The 24,536-nt window shown below is 34.1% G+C and overlaps 1 protein-coding gene across 2 annotated transcripts in view; it reads right to left on the reverse strand.

Annotated features, from left to right (window-relative positions):
* LOC126979213 (G protein-activated inward rectifier potassium channel 3-like) overlaps positions 1–21,021 on the reverse strand; it is a 73,678-nt gene extending 52,657 nt beyond the window's left edge. For both annotated transcript variants that reach the window (XM_050828471.1, XM_050828470.1), the window contains exon 1: positions 20,668–21,021. The gene's annotated coding sequence lies outside the window, so the exon portion shown is untranslated. The remainder of the gene's footprint in view (positions 1–20,667) is intronic.
* Positions 21,022–24,536: the final 3,515 nt, after the last annotated feature.

The raw sequence follows: 24,536 nt of genomic DNA on the forward strand, positions 1-24,536 counted from the left end.
GAAAATGTGGAATTTTGTCCAAGAAGAGGGAGAGAGCGATCGAGAACGATTGAGAGAGTGTGAGAAAAAGCGAACGTAGCATGAATCACGTAGCTATGGGGCGAGAGTAGTGAGAGAGCGAGAGAGAAAGGGAGATCGAGAAAAATACACGCTATTGGTCTAACGTCTAAAAACGTCAAACGTCTTAAATAAACGGAGATCATTTTATGTTATTTTTAATTACAAACAGCACCAAGAGTAGCTACTTATAATAAACAGAATCGATTTCAACTTATGATATCATGTGTTTGTTGATATTTTTTTTATTGTTAAGTTATTTGAAATAGTTGAAATGTTTGCGGACGCGAGCTCGTATAACAAGAATTAATAAAATTGATTATGATACATCGTCGGGCGAATGGTCGTTTGAAAAACAAACAGTGCAATTAACATCATTTGTGTCTAGATAATCTTATATTAATTAATATTTATAATCTCTAGAATATGTCTGATATGTTATTATCTGTTATTACCGCATTAACAACGCTATCAGCCTGAGAAATCCAATTGAATGCTGGTTCGTGCGTGCTATTCTATTCAAATTAATGTTTAACTATGTTAATATTAACGTCGTCTCAATGTTTGAGATGTAAATACTTCAATAATATTCGATAAAATTCCATTAACAACTGCAAAAGATAGATATTCAAAGTCGAATAACCTTTATTCAAATAATGTACACCTTTTTTATGGATTATTTATTTATTTATTTGGAAACAAATACAATTATAAATATATATATAATCTGAAATTAATAATTAATAAAATTTACGATACAGGTTGTTTCGGGGGTAAAAATGGCGCAAAGTATCACATATCTGCAACTCCCCTAAGTTCTGTAAAGTATACCTCAAATCTTATAAATCAACGTAATTGCCTTTAAAATGAGTTCTGTGAAATAACTTCCAATATAAATTTAGCCTAAAACACCGCCCTCGGCTAAGGTCGATGACACTAAATCGCAAATTAAATCGTTTCCTCTTACCTACATCGTAAAAACATCCAGCGTTCTAAATGATTACATTGCAAAAAGTACACGATTTGGCACAAATAAAGTATACATACTGCTTAGAGTATTAAACTGAAAGGAGTCGCGTGTTTTGGTTCTTCGTGGGACTTGAACGCACTATTAGCAAATCGGAAATATTAAGGCGACATTCATGATTATTTTATAAATAAAATAAAAATCCATTTTCAATTTTAAAATACAGTTCAGTGATTGTTATAAATTTTCTTAGTTTCATCAGTTTAATTACAAGAGTTTTATAGTAAGTGTTAATATAACTGTTTCGTTTTTTATAGTAATTATTTCCTAAACAATTTGTTATTTTTAAAGTGATCAAGCCCTCACTTCTGGGGTCAATTATACAAATTTAATTTGAAAGCAAAATTTATGAACGATCCTGCGATAAGAGCGATCGAACCTGCGACCTCTCACGTTCCATGCGAGCGCACTTTCCACTGAGCCAATCGCTCGATTGTCGTATCGTTGATAAATTTTGTATGTCTCGTTCAACTCTCAGGTTATGGTTTCATCTACAGGATGTACTTTACAGTCACAGACACGCATCGTTCAGAAAATTTTGTTTTCACTTAAATAATTTCTCTACAGTGACTAATTGAGTGAAGACCATCTTCAAAGAAATGCAAATGTTTCTTTAGTGTGCAAAGAGTATCTAGATTATGTGATAATAAAAATATAAAGGCAAGGATTATTGACTGAAATACTTTTCCCTAGCTTCTTCTATTTCTTTCTATGCTCGGTACCCTTTCAGCCTTTTTAAAATATCCCACATTTGATTTATAAATCTTTCTTCATGTATCTAATATGACCAAACTGCCACTATTAAATATTTTACACCGTCTGTAATAACACTAAATATATATGCTGAAAAGTTTGTGTGTTTAGAAGAGAAACTCTGCTTTTTTTTTCACAATAGAAAATGCCAGCTTATGGCGTCTCCGGTCTGTTGTATACTATCAAACCTAACGGGTTGTCAAACGTGCTTCTATTTGGGTCTCTGATGGAAATCTAATCAGATTTTTTTGCAAATAAAACGACGTGTTATCTATCAAGGTGTGATTTTATCACGAACCCTACCTACTTTGTGGACTGAAGCCAATCTACCTGCATTACTTTTAGCACATTTAGTACACAGAAGTCATAATCACATCTATGCATATTAAAATCAATTGTTGTCCGTAAGACATCTTAAGACTCAGAAACGCCTTAAATGATTTTATTTCTTATTTTGCTTATTTCAGTATCGTGTTTTAACAAAAGAGAAAATTTTAAAAAGTTACAGATTTCGCACTGAAAATTCAAAAAATTGAAATTATAATATTGTATGAGAATTGGAAAAGATTCAAGGATTTAAAATGTATCATTAATTAACAAATGAACATTATATATTTAACATCTACTGAGGGATTTCCACACAACAGTTTAAAGAGATATCTTTTACCTATTCTTTGGGGTTTTCGATGTATAGATGTTGGCAATTTTCTTTGGATTAGCCCAGGCTGGTCAAAGATAAATAATAACTCCAAGTCATCATGATCAATTACGTAATAAGCCTCAAATAAGATCTTCCTAAATTCTGACTAACACATAAAGATATTAATTTATTATTAAATCCTCACGTGGACAAATTAAGTGGAAAATTTCTAAATTAAATCTGTTTTGTCACGTTGATATCGTTTGATGTTATTGATTTAAGAGATCAAAAGATTCTCGTGGCCAATTAGATGAATTATATCTGCCGCTATGATAATATGGTGCGGAAGTCGACATCGTTTTAATATAAATATAAATGCTCTTTGTAACCGCATTTAGCGTTTCCGTACGCAAATGTGAAATGATTCCTCGGAAAGGAACCAGGGCGTTGGCCCATCGTTCATTCACCGTTACCTCAAGATAGTATGACAAACACAAGCGCACTGCAGTACGTTTATTGAGGGTTTATGTTATTTATACAAGGTTGTCATGAAGGTGAATTTCTGGTTTATCAAATATAATTAAATAAAACAATATTTGTTAGGATTTTCATATTATTTTATGCGGTCGCATGCCGTACCTACATTAAGACGTGAAAACTCCTTTAGCCGCGTTGGACACTGTTTGGTAGAGAAATACCTTATGGGTCACGTCAGCGACATGCTCATGACTGGCGCACGCAATAAATATATATAATTATGTGTATAAATACAATATATATATATATATATATAAAATAAATATTATTATCTGATATAGTTAGAAACTTTTTGGATGGGTGAAATCTCGTGAGTTTGCGTCACAGAAATGCTAATAGCAGTTACTATGCAGGTGTGTGTGATGTGGCAATATTATGGGTATCACAACGGCGCCTATTTCGCCGTGTAGCAGTAATGTGTAAATATTATTATGTTTCGGTCAGAAGGGCGCCGTAGCTAGTGAAATTACTGGGCAAATGAGACTTAACGGGCTTAGAGGTAAGATCCAGGGCGGCACTGCATTGTAATGGGCAGGGCGTATCAAATACTATCAGCTGAACATCCTGCTCGTCTCGTCCCTTATTGTCATAAAACCGCTACATATCAAACAGGTTTCAAGCCTTGCATGGCGACTAAATTTAAACAAATATTATACGGAACTCGGTGCTTCAATTCAACTCCTACCTGACCGGTTGTTCGCTTTATTCACTTCGAACAATCCCAGCCGATGATTAAAGCGTAATAATTGCGGAAAAAATATTTATGTTTTTCGTTCGAAAATTAAAATTTCTTGACCTTTGGACGCTTGTCAAGGTAAGGTGAGCTCTGCGGAACAGTTTCAAGGAATGTTACAATTTTTTTATGATGTTTCGCAGAGTGTTGTTGTAAGCAAGGATGCTAATTACCAGTGTCATTAGTGTCACGATAGTTATATTGGGTTTTACAAACACTCTGAGGGAACTTCACTTCACTTTAAAAAAAAACACTGTCAAATAGACAGTACAGTTTTATTACTAACAAAAACAAATCACACATAACTATATATACAAAATTGAAGATATTTTCAAAAGATAAAAGAATCAAAAGAATTGTGCAGCAGTCATTCTTCAAAGTAGCTGAGTCAGCATCTAGCTGCATTGTCATGATACCAACAGAACGCGGATTTCAGCAGCTCTTGGTGACCAATGGCGTAAGTACAATTTTAGAAAAAAAAAAAGCTTTTAATCGTTCCATTTCAGTAAAGTTACATCTAAAGATCAATTATATAGAAGATTCGATATTAAATGTTTGAATTTACCTTGCTTAGCTTTGAACAAGAGGCTTGGTAGGTGGAGTATGATACAAATGGTCTAGTTGACCAGTTAGCGTCAGGGTGTCGAATTGTCGTGACGGTGTGCGCGCGCATGGTATAAATTCGCTCTGATAACTTTTCCCTGACGCGCCAAAAGAAGTACAATTTCAATAATATGTAATTTGTATAATAGAGTTCTTATTTTATTAAATATTTATCATTGAAACCTTTAATTAATATACTTGTATGGTCTTTGTAACCACAAGAGTAAAAGATTATAAGATTTTTATCCACTTTCGATTTATCGATTGTTAATTATGACAGTAATCAGGACTATCATATTCATATCATCCAATATATGATAATTTATAAATATAACTATATATAGTTTATTATTTACTACTTTTTACGTAATATAAGATATTATTTAAACATGATTCATATATTAGACGCAGCACCTTACAAACTAATTTGTTATGTGTATTACAGAGATTGTAAAATACTATATTTTATTGAAAAGAGTGGCCGTGAGTTTTTCGTATGTTCTTCTCAAGAACTCTACTTTTTCCGAACATAATTATTATGGTAGATTCAGTAATTTAAAAGAAATATTTATAGTGACGATTCAACAGGGATTAATTTAATGCTAATTTGATAAAATTTATTGAGTTTGACTTTGACTTTGATTTTGACTTGAATTGAACATCAGAGGCTTACAATGTTTGATTTGGTGCGTGCCAAGACCCAACGCGGCGTCTGTGCAACTATAGTGCTAAAAATTGGTGTGACAGATATTATTTGTTTTTACCAACCTCTAAAATAGCTAAAAATATTAGTTTTTAGCTATTTGTTAATATTAGAATCGAGACATAGAATCCTAATTTATTTTTTCAGTGTCCTACTGGAATTTGATTTCATTGTTATCTAAAATTAACCTTATACATTAGGAATAGAGACATTTTTATCGTTTAAAATGATTTGACGAAGATCTGAACCATACTAGCAAAGCCTGTTCAATAACAGCTTGTAAAAATGTATTAAGTGCCAACTAATACCTATTTATACGTATTTTATTATTATTTTCGGCCTACTTAAATTGACTTGTCAGGTAAGGTTGTCGCTATTTTGAACAATACATACAATAATACAGTGTATGCGAATAGTTCTTGCTTTAGGATGCAATTACCTAGAGTAATTTATACAAAGGAGACACCATTTGTTTAAAAGAGCACGAGTAATAACCTCACAGGCACTAATTTTAAATCAATTGTCTATTATTTAAAGAAGAAAAGGGCAAGTTACATAAATAAATCAATATAATACAACAGTTATACCCACACTTTCGCTTACGTTCCGCGCGTGTTACTATTGCGCCATGACGCGTTCTCCGCGGGGTATGGGTTTTGTTAAGCGAAAATTGACAAAACTTAAAATTTTGTGAATTTCTGTTACTGTGATAATTGTCGCATGCTTAAATTGAACGAGAAATACATAAAATCTATATGGATCAAATTTTTTGCAACAAAATAACTATTTAAATTATTTTATGGTTATTAAGATTCATGTATATAAATGGATCCGCCGAGAATGTTTCTCCGTTCAATCGCGTGCGATTATTCGTTTTTCTATCCAATTGCCGTTTCCATCCGTTTGATACTCTAAGTAATATCGTAACTCGCTAGCAACAGTTTATAAGCAAGTTTGAATATCACCTGAGCCACTGTTTTTAAGTCATCATATTTTTTTTGCTGAAGTTTTATATTCATTTGTTCTTGTGATTGTTTGTTACGAAGGAAGTAATTAATCAGTTACACGTGTATGTTAAATATAGAAGTGATTGCTTGTTTGCATTCTAAGAAGAATGTATATATTTTACTAGTGGGCTCCTTTGCACAGGATACCGGGTAGATTATGACTAATGTGTAAGCATTATTCTGTTTAGGTCTGAAGGGCGCCGTAGGTAAAATAGGGAAAATTAGACTCAACATCTTATGTTGACGACCCATATAGCCGAATGGTTAGTGACCCTGACTCCTAAGCTAGAGGTCCCGGGTTCGAATCCCGGTGGGTGCAATCACTTATATGATGAATATGGATGTTTGTTTCCGAGTCATGGATGTTTATATGTATTTATGTATGTTTAAGTAAGTATATTTTATTAAATATATCGTTATATTGTACCCATAGTAGAGGCTATGCCTAGTTTAGGGCAAGATAATTTGTGTAAAGGTGTGTCAGTATTATTATTATTATATGTCTGAAAGTGACGATCAGAATTTTAGATTTTTCCAGAATCCTGAGCGGCACTCCGTAGTAATTAGCAGGCGTATCGATTACCATTATCCTCATCGTCTCTTGCTTTATTGTCACAAAAAAAAACTATTACATTGATTAGTAAAATTTTTGTCCATCTATCCTATGTCGTATTACAACCGGCCGTGGATTAGGGATGAAATTGATTCAACTACTTTCAAGTTAGATTTCTCGAGTCGTGAAAAGCACCAGATTTAAGCTCTGGTTCTCGGGTGTGACAAAGGCCTTTTTCTTAAATAATATTTATTTTGCTTAAATAAGTAAAGTATAATATTTTTATGTTTGTTTCTTTGTCGATTATTATGCTGATATTTTATAAAATAATAATTGGTAGTTGTAGAGACTGCTGATAGAAGTGAAAACGTAGAACCTTAAAAACAATTATATTATTAATTTCCATTTATATTTAAATTTATTATCAATAATATATTAATCAAACAGAAACACTATTTCAACCATGCACAATATAATATACACATTGAACTGCCAGCACTAATGTTACACAATACGTCAGCTGTATAGCCACAGATATACTGCTTTAAGCATGTGACGCGAATTCACGAGATTTCACCCATCCAAAAGTGTGTATCTTTATAACATATTTATATATATTTTATATTTGTTTATTACTAAAACGTGTCCTACGCGGATAAAGAAGTTTTCACTTCAAAATAGTTTTACTTGCACATTGGTTTCATAAAACCACATAATTGATTTTATGGGCTACGTATCCGAAAGGTAACTAAGGGGACTCCGCTGTCCGTTCTTTTACAATTTGTCACTTCTAAAGTGATATCCCTTACTTCTGGGATTAATTAAATTAAATTTTGCTTAAAAATTTTAAAAATCAAACACTCAATCGGAAGTTTATGCCTCAAATCTGCTAACGGGCACAAGAACCACAGAGGGCTTCTTTTTTTATTTCGTTGTAATGCAATGTATTATTGAAATAGCCTAAAGGCGTTCGCTCGAATTTTAACTGTTATATCATTAAGAAAGATAGTTACCTAATGCATAAACGTTTTTTCACAATTCTTTTGAATTTCATAACACATTTGTTAATGTTTGTATATAAGCATATTAATATATATCTCCCAACAAGTCTTAAGACTTAACCGAGTATTATATGACAATTATTTGTTTTTTCTGGCGTTAACATTATGTTACGTTATTATAAGTGATCCATGATCCAAGAAGTTGCAAACGGAGCCAGAGTACCTCGAACAAGATGGCAGGATGGACTCAAACTCACAGCGTGCCCGAACTGGAGCAGACACTGGCCCACGATAGAATCCAATGGAAAGAGCTGGAGGAGGCCTTTGCCAAGTGGCACACTGAGTTAAGAGACATACTCTAACTCAGAATAAAAGGGCTTAATAGATAGATAGATAGATGGATAAGTGATCTTGCAACACCAGAGCGTTACTGACCTTACAAAGCATCCAGTAAACGAAAATAAGAATTTGCAAAATGAAAACTCCGTGGTGAGAGTCACCGGTTCAACAAGTTCAGCCAATGACGTACAATAAACAACTATTCTCCCAATCGCCAAATAAAAGGATCGTCGAAAATGTCTGAACATTGAAACATTCATTTAAATTAACACCTTAATTCGTGGCAGTAAAGTTCAAAGTCATGTGTACGCTCATTTGAAGCTCGGACGCGAACACGAGTCAAGAACATCATGTTTTAGCATTTGAAATATAATTATTTTGTGAAATGATTTAAAACGTCAAGTTAGTCAAATAATTTTATTAATTTACCTAAAGTATGACAGTCCATCCTTTTTAAGTTTGGATACGCTGTTGTTTCAACAGTTTTTAGGTGAACACATTGTCATTGCTTGGAGTTGTATTCAAAGCGCAGTTGGAACACAACTGAATGAAAACTCGGCCTAATAGACTCGTAGACAGAGTTTCCTTCAGACTTATTGTACTTCAATGGATGTTGCAATTATTATATAAACCTGATCTTAGAATGTACCGAAGGTCGCATATATCAGAAAAATAGCGTTATTTTCCGCTGTAAACAAACCTTAGATATGAGTTCATGAATAGAATGATATAATGATAGTGTTTGGTACATTTTGTTGACAATTACCATAAATATTTTAATAGATTGTCACTGTGTAACCCGACACTCCGCGCTAAATAAGGCAAGGTCAACCATTATTATCGCGTCTCTATTGTTTTATACGACGCTGTAGTTCTATGAGTTTTAAATAAAAATACTCGCAATAAGTGAGTGGGTTAACATTAGCGCTGACTTTAACACAGACTTCGGAATGTGTTGCACCATCGTATTCCTTGGCATAAAAAAGTACAATAAGTTAAAAAGTGAAATATCAAATCAATATCGAATATTTATTTGACAAGTCGCTATTTAGCTATTTAACATTAACAATATCTTTGACGGGCCAAGATTGGACGGTTACGGTTAACAGTTAAAGTTATGACGTCATGTAAAAATTGTCAAATGGTGAAACACGTCATGTTTTGCTTAACTGGTACTTTAACATGTTTGTTATTGCTAAAGTTAGTTGATGCGTAGTTATGTTTCACTAAAATAACACCTTAAAATGTTTCTAGGTGAAATCTACTTAACCATTTTTAGGATTTCGTAAATAAAATTTGGAACAAATAAAATTAAAGGGTCAATGAACTACGTGCTAATGTCTTTTCGAGTACAAATAAAATGCAGATAGCCTTGTTTTTTGTCCTTGCATTGTCCCTCACATGACCTTGACAATGACAATTAATGTATTTGACACTTTCGAAAATTATTTATATTAAATAAACCTTAGTTAATTTATACGATTATATTCTAGGACTGTGACAGATGTGAACACGTCAAAAAAAAATAGCAGCGAACAGTAACCTCTATTTTCAGCAACGCACTCACAATAATACAAATCTTACATAACCTGGCCTGCTTTCATGCGTTGCCTAACACCAAGAGGCTAAATCTAGACGTATATGTTATCTAAGAAATATACGTACATAGGTTAATTGTTATAAATCTGTGTATAAAACTCTTTTGACAGAAAAACCAGACATCTTAGTTAAACACTTTATAACAATAGTGTTTAAGGAATCATTGATAGCAAATTCAAAGAAATTAACTTCTCGACTGGTGCTTCTCAATATATTCTTGATCATGTAATGTATATTCATAGGCACATAAGTGAATTTGCTAGAAACTGTCATAACCATAATGTTAACACCAGGAACAGACATAAACTTGTAATGCCTACTACTCGGCTTAGTCGAGTTAGTAAGTCTTTTGTGGGGCGATGTATATGCTTTTACAACGAGATCCCAGAAAATGTTCAAAACAAAAGTATCATACGTTATTCAAAAGAATTAATAAAAAACGTTTGTGTGGTAAAGATTACTATAACATAAATGACTTTCTTAATGATACCGCAGATTGGAAATGGAGCGACCGCACTCAGGCTATTAAATAAGTTCAATTGTACAATATTACTTTGCAAACATGTTGTCATTGGAATGGGTGATAGATTTTTTTTGACTTTCAATAAGAGATGTCACATCCTATTTTGAATAAATAATTAATTAATAAGAATTTGAATCTGTGGGAGTTTCTGTCATTTAATGTTTTGCATAGATGATGACTTTTGACCCCACTGAGTGCAGTTCAGACTCTGTCTATTAATATTTCTAAATTTACAATGTGATTGTACAAGACGCTATAAATAATTTCACAATAATGATAAGGTCTATTTTAAGCATTATATCTAGCGTACCTAGATTTGCTCAGACTTTACTTACATAAAACTTAGCTTAATGTCAGCTTAGCATAATCTTTTATTTAGTTTTTATAGTCATTGACAGCTGAATTATGTTTTGCTGAAGCTAAGACAGCCCAATGCAAAAGTCAAGTTCATTTTATTACACTCAGCTAAGATTTACGCAAGTAAAGTCTGAGCAAAGTCTACGTACGTTCTAGAAATCGCAGCCTAAGTCACTTATGATGCTGGGAATCATGAATCAAACATTACTTCAAACCGTGATTTATTCGTTCGATGTTTTTCAAATGACTTTGGTGAAGGAAACGTTTTAGAACGGTTGGTTTTTATCAAGGTCAAAGGTTAAAATATTGTTTTACTAAGTACGGCATATTCGAATTCATTGACGATACGGGACTCGAATCCGCGTCTCACGGGTACGAGCGTTCTTACCAACTGAGCCAATCGTCCGAGTGACGCATTAATCGTAAATCTTTGCATAGCTTGTTCAACTCTCAGATTGTGGCACCATCCACAGAGTATACCTACAGTTGATAATGGCACAGAGTAATTATTGTAAACCGAAAGATACTTCGGCTTTACTCAAGTTTAAGAAGTGCGTTTTTCACCATCTGTAAGAGGAAAAGTTAGCTAAGCTATTTATATGTTTAAGAATTTTTAAACAACATACCGTCGCGCTAATGCCAGCCAGCGAGCCACAGATAATTGTGATATTGATTGTTTTTGAAAATAATTTTGAGTAACAGTTTTAAATCAACGAGGGAAATTAGCTCATTAATATTTTGAATATTTAAACACTAGCTAATGCATACATTTATTGGCAGGATTATCCTGTCACCAGCACCTCTGCTTCATGTTTTTAAAATTTTACTTATTATCTGCTAATTGCAGAAAGCATCTATAAAGTTAATGTTTCATTAAATATAATATCGTCACTTTCTTTTTCATTTTGGTCAGTCAAAGATCGCATGTTATATAAGCGGGATATGCTTTCTGCAACGAGTGGTATATGTTTTATAATAATTCATGCATCTACTGGACTCAATAACTGAAATTTTAAGGTATTAATTTATATTTACTTTTTCAACTTACTCATGTAAGGCATTACTTTTAAGTATTTTAGTTTGAGTATTTTTGTTGCGTCCCTTTACAAATAATGTAGTTCTAAACAATATGTAATGTTTTTAACGTGATAACCCTCACTTCTAGGATTAATATACAAATAAAATTTGAAAAACAAAATTTTTTTAACGATGCGGGATTCGAGCCCACGACCTCCGCCGGAGGTGTATAATGTAGTTGGTTTTTGTACAACAATTAAGCTGTAAAAGTTGAATTAAAGATCAATTCACTATTTCACTACAATCTTTTCACTTCTTCTCATTAAAGCCCAACCTTTTGCGAAGTGGCGTTCAATATAAAAAGAAAAGAAAACATTCACGAGTGTCATGTCCTTGACATACATGAATAAAGTGATTTGATTTGATTTGACCATTAAACGGTCACGTCATCTATACGCTAGTATATACTAAGTGTATTATTTACGAAAGTAAATGGTTAGTAAGTTTGCTGCTTCATAAAAAAATTACCTAAAACAATGAAACAAATTAAGTTTCAGCTGAAGTAACAGATAAATATTATGCCATCATCATCATTTCAGTCGGAAGACGTCCACTGCTGAAAAAAGGCCTCCCCTAAAGATCTCCACGATAATCGGTCCTGCGCTGACCTCTTCCATACATAGAACAAACACGAAACTTATAAGTAGAACAAATTCGCGATAAATAGGCGACACAAGTGGGAAGAGGTGGAGGGGGTGCATGTGCAGTGAACAAATTCTTTCGCCATTTTTGGATTGCAATTAAATATTAAAATAAATTATACTTAAGTCTATCGCAGAGCGCAATAGCATACGAAAGCTACTAGTATATCTTTTATGCTAACTGTAATTCTGTAATTTCATATAAAATCCGCCATTTTTAGATTTTTTTTTTAATGTACTTAACTTACATTATGAAAAGAAAATATAAATCATTATAAACCTTAGGTCAAAATGACACATATACACGTCAGAGATTTAACTACTATGGAAAAGTTGAGCTTTAATGAAAGAAGTGGCAAGAAATATAGATCTACGTTTAATTAAATTTTACATCATACTAAAGCGCTCGAATCAACGCACACACACATACACGTGATTTATAAGCCCGCCAAGCAATCTTGGGAAGACAAAACTAATGAATGTCGTACGCCACCGAGACTGGTCGCTGTCCGAGTTAAATTAGGCTATGGTCTCCTATTTTACGCTGTATGTGACTTCTCTTTACGCCGTACGCTGCGTCACAATGCTTACTATATAAATGTATTGTTGTGGTCTCTTTCACACGTCGACCCTGGCGTGTTGACGCCGTACGCGGCATCCGAACACCGTGCGCCGCGTATCTAATCATTTCGAACCATTGCAGCGTGAAGGTCGTCGCTTGCGTCACACAAAATGATGAGGATTGATAAAGGAAAAGACGAGGTGTTGATTGTAGGTAAAATCTTATAATGCAGTGTATGATAAAATTGACAAGAATCATAAAAACAATATTTATAAGCATCAATGTTTGGAAAAATTTTTTTTTTTTGTTATTATTCTCCTTATACGGTCGTCTTGTGTCTCTTCTTCTAGTATCAAATATATCACCAAATCCATCGCGTAAACACTACTGCACGTGACCTGACTGAGCCACCTGCGTCCCGCCAGACGTATTGACTGCCAACGCTGTGCGTTGCGTCCAGACGTTGGAAACCACGGAATTGAACGTTGACGCTAACGCCAGACGCCGCGTACGGCATAAAATAGGAGACCATAGCCTTAGCTGCGCCGCGCAGTCCGGGTCGTCAATCTTTTTATATGTACCAACCCTAGCGTTCCGCCCAGACGTAGGTATAAATTTTAAGGCGACGCGTACGGCTGAGTTACGCTACTGTTCTATTACAGAATCGTGACAGGACCGATCAGGCACAACACGCACCTATATTTTATTAATGTAACAATCACAAAGCTTAATAAATACTAGAAATCGATTTTACACTCTCGGATTATTATTCCAAGTATTACATAAGCTACAATTAACTCGGTAATTGTCCGCTCTTAATTGCTCTGATTACAAAGTTACGCTGATATGACCGTTGATTTTCCTTCACATACCTACCTTTTTGCTGTTTCAGAAATACATTTAATAACACCCGTCTTTTGTTTTTAATCTATTATTTTTCCCTTTTTATTACAGTGTTATTCGAAGTATAAGTAGGACTTTATTACACTTTAACAGCCGTTACAGATACATTGCTGTCACCGTTTAATGACAAGATCTTATCTATCCATAGTTATGTACAGTAGGGTTATAGTGCAATGCTTTATGTCGATAGGTTATTGAAATGTAAGTAAGCGTAAAAGGACAGATTTGTCGTACCTCTAGTAAGTTAAACTTAGGATAGATAGATTATTGAAAACGGCCGTTAATCAACAAATAGCCTTTCCAGAGTTATCGGTGGCGGTTTGTCTCTAGGATTCGTAATATGGCATATAACTAAATTAGTAAAGGCTACTTACTACGCAGGGTATTCAAAAAGATGTGAATGGTCGGTAAGCCTTTATGTTTAATGTTAAGTGATAACAGCGGAATCACAGTAGAATTTTAAAGCGTTAATATTAATGGTTTCAAACTCTCGTTACGCTTTCGTTTAACCAACTTTGGAGTATACTATCAGTTATGAATAGCAATAGCATAATTACTTTTAAAGAGCTATTGTTTGAAGCATAGATAGTTCAAAGCAATCCAAATTAATTTTATATTCGCAGAATGCTATATTCTCACTTCACAATGATATCATAGTTATTAGAACGTGCAGAGCTTAACTCTAAAGGGTCCTAATTTGGGCCCTATTTCTTCAGTTTGCGTCAGCCAGGGCAATAATAATTTTAAACATTTGCACAGTGCAAAAGTTGATCCAAATTTGATCCAACTTAAGAGATAGATACTATATTTTAATTTCAAATTATTCATTTATCTATGAATAATTCAATGGGACTTTTTGACACATAGTTTGACAGTTCTGCCTTGACACAATTATTTACAAGAACAGGGAAAACCTTAGGGAAAAACGAAATAATGATTGTAATCATTGACCTTCTAGAAATTTCGTAATTAACAAAATCGAATTTAAATTTTGATTTGTAAAATATGCACTTGTTTAAGTGAAGTGAAGCTCACTTGTCACCAGCTAGTATCAAAATAGACATTATAAATCTTAACAAAGCTGTGAATGACGTTATACAGTCCACATTTATCGAAGCCAATTGATCATAAACTACATATTAACATTAGCTATGTGTTTTAGTTGTCTGTTCTTGATTAAATGAAATAATATATTACTGTGTGATCTATTACTACTTATAAGTTGATTAAATCATTTTGATAGTTTGAACGAACTTTGGTTTATATAAAGCTATTGTCAGTAAACATTTCGTGAAGGTTATCAACTATAAAAACATTTTATGATAATCCAAAACAGATATTAAAATGGATGTTTATTCAATCTAGCAATTGTAAGGTGAGACAGAGGTTATCCATCTACGATCAAATGAAAAATATTTTTTTTACAAAAAAAAATACCAACGTCAATAGTCTTTACTTTATTTATATTATATAGAGGTAATGTTTGTAAGTTTGAAGGGGGTAATCTCTGGATCTACTGAACCGGTTTTGAAACTTATATTACCAATAGAAAGCCACATTATTAGTTTGTCCCAAAGCCAATACAAGATAGCACTGAAAATATTTAGAAAATGAAAAACGGCTTAATGTAAAAAGTTCACAATACTTTTAATGTTTTTCGAAGTAAAGTCCGTTCCTCTGTACACATGGTCGCATTCGATGGAACTACTGAGAAAAGCAGTGGGTCCATTCTTCCATAGGGGTCTTTTTGCCGCATCTTCAGTCGCAGGGCGCCAGGTCAGGACTGTATGGCGAATGACTCATTATCTCAACACCTGCCATAGTCAAATATTCAACAGTCCGTTTTGCGGAGTGCGCTGAAGCATTGTCGTGGTGAAGGAGGATCCTGCTTCGAGAGAGCTGCTGTCAAAGTTTTTCCAAGACAACAGGCAAACAGCGATTGACATACCAGTCTGCAGTAACTGTCCTTCCATCTTCTAGCACAACTGTCACGAAATGATCTTTCCGACCAAAGAACTTTCCTTTCTTTACCTTAGTTGGCCGATCCTCGAAAGGAAAAACCCACTAAGCTGATTGTCTTTTGGTTTCGGGTTCATAGCAATATATCCAGCTTTCATCACCTATTTGAGTCACCGCCGTTGAACTTATCTAACATTTGGCGACACCAGTCCATGCGAAGTAGTTTCTGATCGTCGGTTAAAGTATGGGGAATCCATCTGGTACAAAGCTTCCCGACGCCTAAATGTTCGTGTAATATTTATTGAACTTGACTCATACCAATGCCTATGCTTGCCCGTATCTGCTAAGTTTTCATTAGCAATGTTTCTAACTGGCCAGTTCTAAACATTTTCAGTGTTACCCAAGTAATAACCCGAAAAAAGAAAAGACTTTTACGGAGTAGTCAGATTTGATAAGTAAGTCAAAAACGGTCGAACGAAATGGTTTCTTACGAACATTGCCTTTATTTTGTTCGACAAAGGGAGACTTTTGAACTTGAATAAGCGGTGAACGTTCAAACTTGTGAATGTACAAATTAGTCTTTGTGATATCAGTATTAGAAATACACCAACTAGCCCCGATTTACACCAATGACCCTTCAAACAGAGTTTTATAAAACTCAGTTTTATTTAATCTCAGATTTCACCAATGCACGCATGCATCTAAGCGCGTTCACGGAAACTGAGTTTAAAAAAAAAAAAAATGTATCAAATAGCTGTCAAAACTGTCATCGATAAATATGAACAGAGTCAAAGTTGTTATAATATGTCATTGTTTCTATTACGATAACGACAGCTCTTCAACGCGATCAAATATGTTCACCGGTATTTATTCCATGCTCTAGCTTGATGGTTTACTTAAACGTGACATTGGCTGAATAGGGCAGAATATGTTAAACGTTAAACATTTGGCGGTAACTACATATTTAAACGTGTTTAGACTATAACTGCGTCTAGTTTGTATTGGTGAAATTTAAATTATGTGTATAAACTCGTTTACAGGCGTAAACTTAGACCAAAGTGTTCTACTACTGTTCTACTTCAATAAGAAAATAAAGTACAGCCTGTAATACTTCTGTATTAAAAGCCGGATGGACAACAAATCATTGTTATATTTTTTCAGTTTATTACCCTTTGGAATATATATATATATATATATATATATATGATATGAAACACTAAAAAGGCTCCAATTAATTCATTGCATTCCATTCTCGATATTTCGGCACGACTGTCTGGCCTCGCGAACATGGCGCTTGGTAAATAACCCGCATCATGTTTTGAACGTGTTCAAAAAGGCGTAACGGATGACAAAATATAATAATATTATCTCGTAATTGTAATTACAAATGACCATTATTAACCATTGTATATAACTCATAATATAGAAGGTTATTCACTTACTAGTCCTACATAAATTAACGTTTAAATATACATAGAAAAGCATACAAATTTTAGCAATTATTTTTTTAAAGGAACAAGGATGATATTAAGACTATAATTATAGCCATCAACTCTTGTACTACACAAAGAGGGAACGGTTTTATCAATATACCGCGCTCGCTCGTACATTTTGTTCATAAGTAGCCGTCAAACAGAAATCCTACAGATAAATGTCTAATTTGTTATTATTCCCATTTGTATTAATATAGTTAGCTGTACGATGAATTTTAACTGAAAATTTAATGCTCTTTTATACGAATGACAAGGAAAAAGTATACTTATTTAAACTTTGAGGAAGTCATAACATACTCGTATTAAACTATTGTTGAATAACAATGAAATTGAAATGATGTTTAATGTATTCTAAAATCCTTGTCATTGAGGTTACATCAATGCAATATCGATATCAACAAGATATTATTGAGATATTTTTAACAGAGACTTATGTAGCATCTTGTCAAATGTCATGCATCATCATCATCATCAGCCGGAAGACGTCCAATGCTGGACAAAGACCTCTGCCAAAGATATACAGGACGGTGGGTACTGCGCTGCCCTCATCCAATATATTTTATAAATATTCCGGCGATCTTGACCAGATCGTCGGTTCAACTTGTGGGGGGGTTATCAAAACAGCGTCTTCCGGTATGTATGTAATGCTAAATGCTTACAAGTATTCGCGGGGTACTACAATTTACGTTTACTGAGTCGATATTGTCTTCATAACTGTGTATAAGAGGGACAACAATAGTCACACTTCGTTTATAACATACTGAGACGCTTACTGAAATACGTACCTTAGCCGAGCTCTATATTTTTGTGCTTTTTTGTGGCAAACATTCGACCGTGGGGCTCAGTTAATTGTAAGGAATTCCACCATCTATGTTCTCTTGCAAAACTACAGGCATTACAAGTGTTGCGAGCCCTATATAGGCCCGGTTTTTTCATTGCGCCACAGGATTCGAATATGTATGAGGGCTGCCACAGACAATAAATCAGAGCAATATGTGGCGCCCTTTATAGCCTGGGTTCTGTATTTATAAGTATTATATACGAGGAAGCTACTACTACTATACTGCAATAGTGTTTAACGGTCGTCCCCAATATTCACTCCTTCTCTTACTTGAGATAAAAATCGTAACTATCGTTGACTTTATTGTCCCAATAAACTTATCGACGGTAACTCACCTAATCCGTACACGCTGTCTGTCAATGGGACGACGTATAGCTTACCAGCGATTAAAGTTAGTATGGAAATTGCAATTCACGCGTCCCAATATATGGCGATAAGAATGACTTATCGGGTATATTGGGACAGCTTCAGATTATTGACAGCTAATTACTGACAGTAGAAGGTAGTAATTTATCTCTATATGTAGATAGTATATTGGGAACGGCCGATACAGTAAACAGAAGCCTAAGATTTATACTAGTCCGACAACAATAAGGCGAAAAATTGTAACAGTCCAATACAGACTATTTCCTTCCCTTTACTTTTCGAAATTTCATAACGATTGATTATGTTTTGAAGGAGGAAATAGTCAAGAAAGAAACTTGGACTTTTGAGTTTTTTTGGTCAGAGATTCTAGTCTATGGTTGTCTTATTGCATCGATTTTTGTCTCGCCCCGTCATCAGCTAACATAACAGCTTTTGTTTCTTTTTTGTATGACATTAAGGGACGAGACGAGCAGGACGTTCAGCTGATGGTAAATAATACAACCTGCCCAATCCCATGTAGTGCCGCTCAAACTTCTTGAAGATCTCAAAAATTCTGATCGGCACTACAATTGCGCTCGTCTCCTTGAGACATAAGATCTTAAGCCTCGTTTGCCCAATAAATTCACTAGCTACGGCGCCGTTCCGACCGAAACACAGTAATGCTTACACCTTATTGCTTCACGGCAGAAATAGGCACCTAGCTAGATCGACTCATCGCCCCCGATATCCCCTGTATACAAAATTTAATGAAAATTATTGGAGCCGTTCCGAGATTCAGATTATATATATAATATATATACAAGAATTGCTCGTTTAAAGATATAAGATAAATATAGTTGTTATAAGCATTTATAGATAGTAATATTAAAGATACTGTGACTATCATATTATGTTGGTGTCATTATCGATTGGCATCGATAAGATTGTTTAATATAGCTATATCTAATATTTTATATACCTTATCATCATAGTTACCTCCAATTATTATGATGAGATCTTACCTTGACATCTTAGATAATTTATACGTCTAGAAAGAGTCTCTTGCTGTTAGACAACTGATAAAAACAGGCCAGGTTTAGGTTTTTTTTTTATGGAATAGGAGGACAAACGAGCGTACGGGTCACCTGTTGTTAAGTGATCACCGCCGCCCACAATCTCTTGCAACACCAGAGGAATCACAGGAGCGTTGCCGGCCTTTAAGGAACGTGTACGCGCTTTTTTTGAAGGTACCCATGTCATATCGTCGCGGAAACACCGCATAAGGAAGCTCATTCCACAGCTTTGTAGTACGTGGAAGAAAGCTCCTTGAAAACCGCACTGTGGAGGACCGCCACACATCCAGATGGTGGGGATGATATCCTAACTTGTGGCGTGTCGTGCGAAGGTGACGAGCTACGTTTTACACTAGCGATTTGTATGACATTTTGTATTAGTGTGCGTGCATTGCTCAACTCAATTTTTATCGACATCTCCACAGCTGTCAAAGTCTATCTAGATTCTAGACGTATAACAGCAATTCCCAATATTCAGTTTATCTCCGGTTGTGGCCCACTTGAGATAAAAAATCGTAACTATCATTGACTTTTCTGTCCCAATAAACTTATCGACGGTAACTCATCTTATCCGTACACGTTGTCTGTCAATGTGACGACGTAAAGCTTACCAGCGATAGAAGTTTGAATGGAAATTGCAACAGTGAACTCGCGATAGGAATGACTTATCGGCTATATTGGGACAGCTTCAGATTATTGACAGCTAATTACTGACAGTAGAAGGTAGTCATTTATCTCTATCTGTAGATAGTATATTGGGAACGGCCGTAAGTAATCTTAGATCTTCTTATCAAGCTTTCTAGTCATTATCTGATCATTATCGCCACCTAAACAGAATGTTATAAATTGAAAGGATAATTTTTAATTAAAAGTCATCTTTAAACGTCCTTATCATGTATGTAGTTTAGTTTTAATGTAATACATTTTAATAAAATATTTTCTCATACGAAAAGCGTAAAAAAATACAATCAAATACCCTACTCTAAAGTATTACAGAATTAACAGTCGGCACAGAATACAAGTCGATTGGCGGAGTTATGTGAGTATTGTATAAATATTATTATTATTATTAATATAAAATATTTTAAAAAACCCTCTTATGCTATCGATTACGTGTTTATTTTTACATACAAATTTTTAGGATTATTATTGTAATTAGTTTTGTTTATAAATCATTAAATCGAAATACCCAACATTTAGCCCTTACAGAATCCTTACATAAGTATATAGGAACATAGCCAAATGGATATTAACAATCATATAATATGCCTTTTGGTTTTAAATGAAAAACACAACGAAGTAAACTCAAAATTTGTTAAAAAATATAGTTGATAAACTCACCTTCATATATGGACCTATCATAAAGAAAGTTTGTAACAACGTTTCGCGAAATCAAATTTCACGAAACAAACCGAAACGGTAAAGTTTACAACACTGGCTAGAGTTTCACAACGTTATCACAGAATATATTTTGTGAAAATTTGCTAATCACACGCGGCAAACTTTGCTATAACTGTCACAAATTAACACATGTCCTACTTAAATATAATATCACTCGAAATTCGAATTAGGAACAATTTATTTCTTTTTAGGCATTATTGAACTTTAAAAACGAATGGAATGTCTTTAAATACTTCTAAATTTAAATTTACGGCGGGAATTCGCGCGCTGCGATACAAATGGCGGCCGTGCGCTCAGAACAGCGACTGACTCATTTTAATCTACACTGCTCATATATATGTTAAGTTCATTTGTTCGCCGACGTCAAAAACTAAATACATACGATGCGTGATCGAAGTCTTATGAAGCGATTAGAGGAACTATCGTTATATCAACTGGTAACTGGCCCATTAAGCATGGGTTATAGCGAAATGTGAGTAACATTGATCATTTGCACGTGGCTCACGTGTTGCGATATCACAGTACAGTAGTGTTAATATTGTCAGATTATGGCTGAACTTCAATGAAATACATTGTAATTATCCTGACTGAGAACTTATTGGAAATCCTTCATCATCCAAAGAGGTAGATAGTAATTAAACTTTTCACTGAAATAAGAGAGATTCAACTTGTAGAATCGCTAGAAAAAATTTATTTTATACGCAAAAATAGTGCTATATTAATTAATTACGGCGCGGTGCAGTTTTTAATATAGCATGTCAGCACTTTGATGTAGTTGGTAGAATTGGTAGATGTATTTCACTGTTTTACAGCAGTTGGATCGCTCTAGTACACGTACAGAATTATGTTTTTTGAACATATTCCCAGAAACAGTAGTTCAATTAAAACCTTCATCATGTCAGCTGAAACCCGTCCACTGTTTGACTAAGCCAATATCTCTACTATTATAAAATTCTGTAAGCTCTGTCTGTAGGTACATTATTTTTGTGAAATTTTGTTAAATATATATTTATTTTTATGAAAATGTACAAACCAAATGTGTTACGAAATTCAACAAAAAACGGTTAGTATGAAATAAATGATAATTTTTTAACGATACTATCTACAGATTGGGATTGGAGCGACCCTCCCTCAGACTAGGTGTAGGTACAAGAACTAGCCGACTGTGGAATTTGACAACCGATGAAAACAGGTCGGGCTTATTACTTTAGTGTGCGTAAGAAGCTACGTTTTACACTCGCGTTTTTTATATCACTTTGTGTAAGCGTGCATTGCTCAAAATAGAGGTTAACTGTCAACCTCAATTTTTTCCGACGATTTCAAATCTGTCACAGTCTATCTAGACGGATAAGTGATCTAAGAATGCGATATCAACAAGAGGTTAGCTACATACTATCACGCTTTATGCTGACATAGTATTTTTGCTACTTTTAAGCGTCCACGCGAACAAAGTCGATGTCAGCAGCTAGTAATACTAAATAATATGATTTAATACAACTTGTTATTGCAAAGGCACAATAGAGATAAGGTTCAGGCGTTACTGAGAATAAGTAAACATATAAATAAATATCTTGTTTAAAGCATTCATATAAATATTATATAATATTGTATCTAAGTCTCAGATGTATAGGGCGTACTTAGAGTTTGCTCAGACTTTATTATGTTACACTTACTTTGCAAATTGGAAAAATTGAATAATTTTATCAAATTAATGTATTGTCATCGGGTCTTCGAAATTGAAATCTGGCCGTTTAAAGTCGGTCAAACTCGCGCCCAAATGAGTCGGTTGCAAACAAACATACATACAGGTGAAGCTAATAAAAAGCTGTAAAAATTAAGTTTGCGTTTTATCGCACTCAGTTAAGTTTTACGTAAGTAAAGTCTATGTCTATCTCAGTCTAAGACTTTGGATTTATTGGAAGAGCAGTACAGCAAGATATAAAAGTTATGCGACTCTATCAGTTAGACAATATTTTGAATTAATATTCAATTAATTTGGTTAATACCTAGTAGCTAACGCACGTTGACAAATGTTGTGGGAGGCTCCTTTACACAGGATGCCGGCTAGATTATGGATACCACAACGGTGCCTATTTCGGAGCAGTAATGTGTAAACATGTGTTTCGGACTGAAGGGCGCCGTAGCTAGCGAAATTACTGGGCAAATGAGACTTAACATCTTACGTCTCAAGGTGACGAGCTAATTTTTGTGTTTTTCATAAATCCTGAGCGGAACAGCATTGTAATGGGCAGGGCGTATCAATTACCATCAACTGAACGTCCTCGTACCAAAAATGGTCACACATTATCGCGATGTCATCTTGTCTACGCGCTAGTATATCTATGGTTAATATACACTATTGTATAACTACAGCATTGAAACTTCCATATCTCTGAACTAAAAAGGTTTTATGGTATACCGCACAATGTAGGTCGCGTACCTAATCAGAATTTTATATGTTTACATGTCGACTAGCCTTGAGTTGTTTAAATTGTGACAAAAAGGGTTAGATAGCAAAATTTGATAAGTTTATTATGCTTTTTATGTTATAACTGCTATAGTTCCAGAACTATAGTAGTTTTAGTTTTAGTTCCAGCCTACTTAATCATAATTGGAAATGTATAATGTTAATGACTGAAAGTGGATTAACTATTCTCATTCTAATAGATTATATTTTAACAGATTTTTGACCAGCGTTCAATTGAGTTAAACAAGACAAAACAAGAATTAGAGAATAGTTTAATAATATATTTTAGTATGAGTTTTCTTATTGAAAACTCAAAATTATGATCGTTATTAAATTGTATTCTGTTTATATACATAACTATATATACTTAGTTCAAAACACCTAGTTTAAAATGATTAAATAAAAGACTTTTTAAGAGAAAAGTAGAACACTGGTTAAATGAGTGACTGTCTAATGGCACATTGAATAAACCATGAATTTCTAAAAAAGTTTTTTTTTACTAACTTTTGTGACGTTTGCATGTATTTAAGTTATTGTATTTTTAGTGATTGACATTGGCGACCTATCAGTTTTTTTTTGACTTTCTTTGTATATATAGAGTAAAAGATATTATCTAGGTGGCTACAATCGGAGGTGGGCAAGGCTATGCATAAACTTAACCAGGATTGAATTACGAACCCTCACAGGTTTCTAAGGAAAAATTGGAATTCCCTTAGGAAAAATTGGCATGAGTAAATCCAGCCTACGTAGAATCCGCCACCTCTTCGTATAAGCACTGACGCTCCAGCAATGACGTTATGTATAGAACGTCATGACGCTCTAGACATAATTATAGACAATTCACGTCATACAAAAAAGATAGCCGTAATATGGAATATGCCACAAATGACACCATAACAAGCTTGCACTGCCATTTCTATACATTTCTGCGTTTACTCCAGTTATTTAAAATGTTATTGGTCAATAGGCAGCAATGTAAACATTTTTTCTATTTAAGCTGCGTATGTTGAAATAAGAACCCGATTTGGACAGTGACATCAGTAGAGTAGCAGTTAGGTATTTCTTTAAACCATGACGAAACAGAGGGTTTTTCGTCAGGGTTAAAATGTATGGATCTAATAAGTTAAGGTAACATATAATGAGCTTACCGAATTATTTTATGAAATTAATAAAATAATTCGGTAAACTGGTTATTAAAATGTTAAGTTCCCTGAAATAAATTATATTGTATAAATTTGTCTTTTAGACTCAGACATCTTTTCCAGTGTATCTTTTTGGTATATTATGTAGTGTAAGCGGACACCAACGTATCTTTGTATAGATAGATAGCTTTGTCAAATTA

This window comes from Leptidea sinapis, chromosome Z, assembly GCF_905404315.1.
Source record: "Leptidea sinapis chromosome Z, ilLepSina1.1, whole genome shotgun sequence".
NCBI classification, from domain to species: domain Eukaryota; kingdom Metazoa; phylum Arthropoda; class Insecta; order Lepidoptera; family Pieridae; genus Leptidea; species Leptidea sinapis.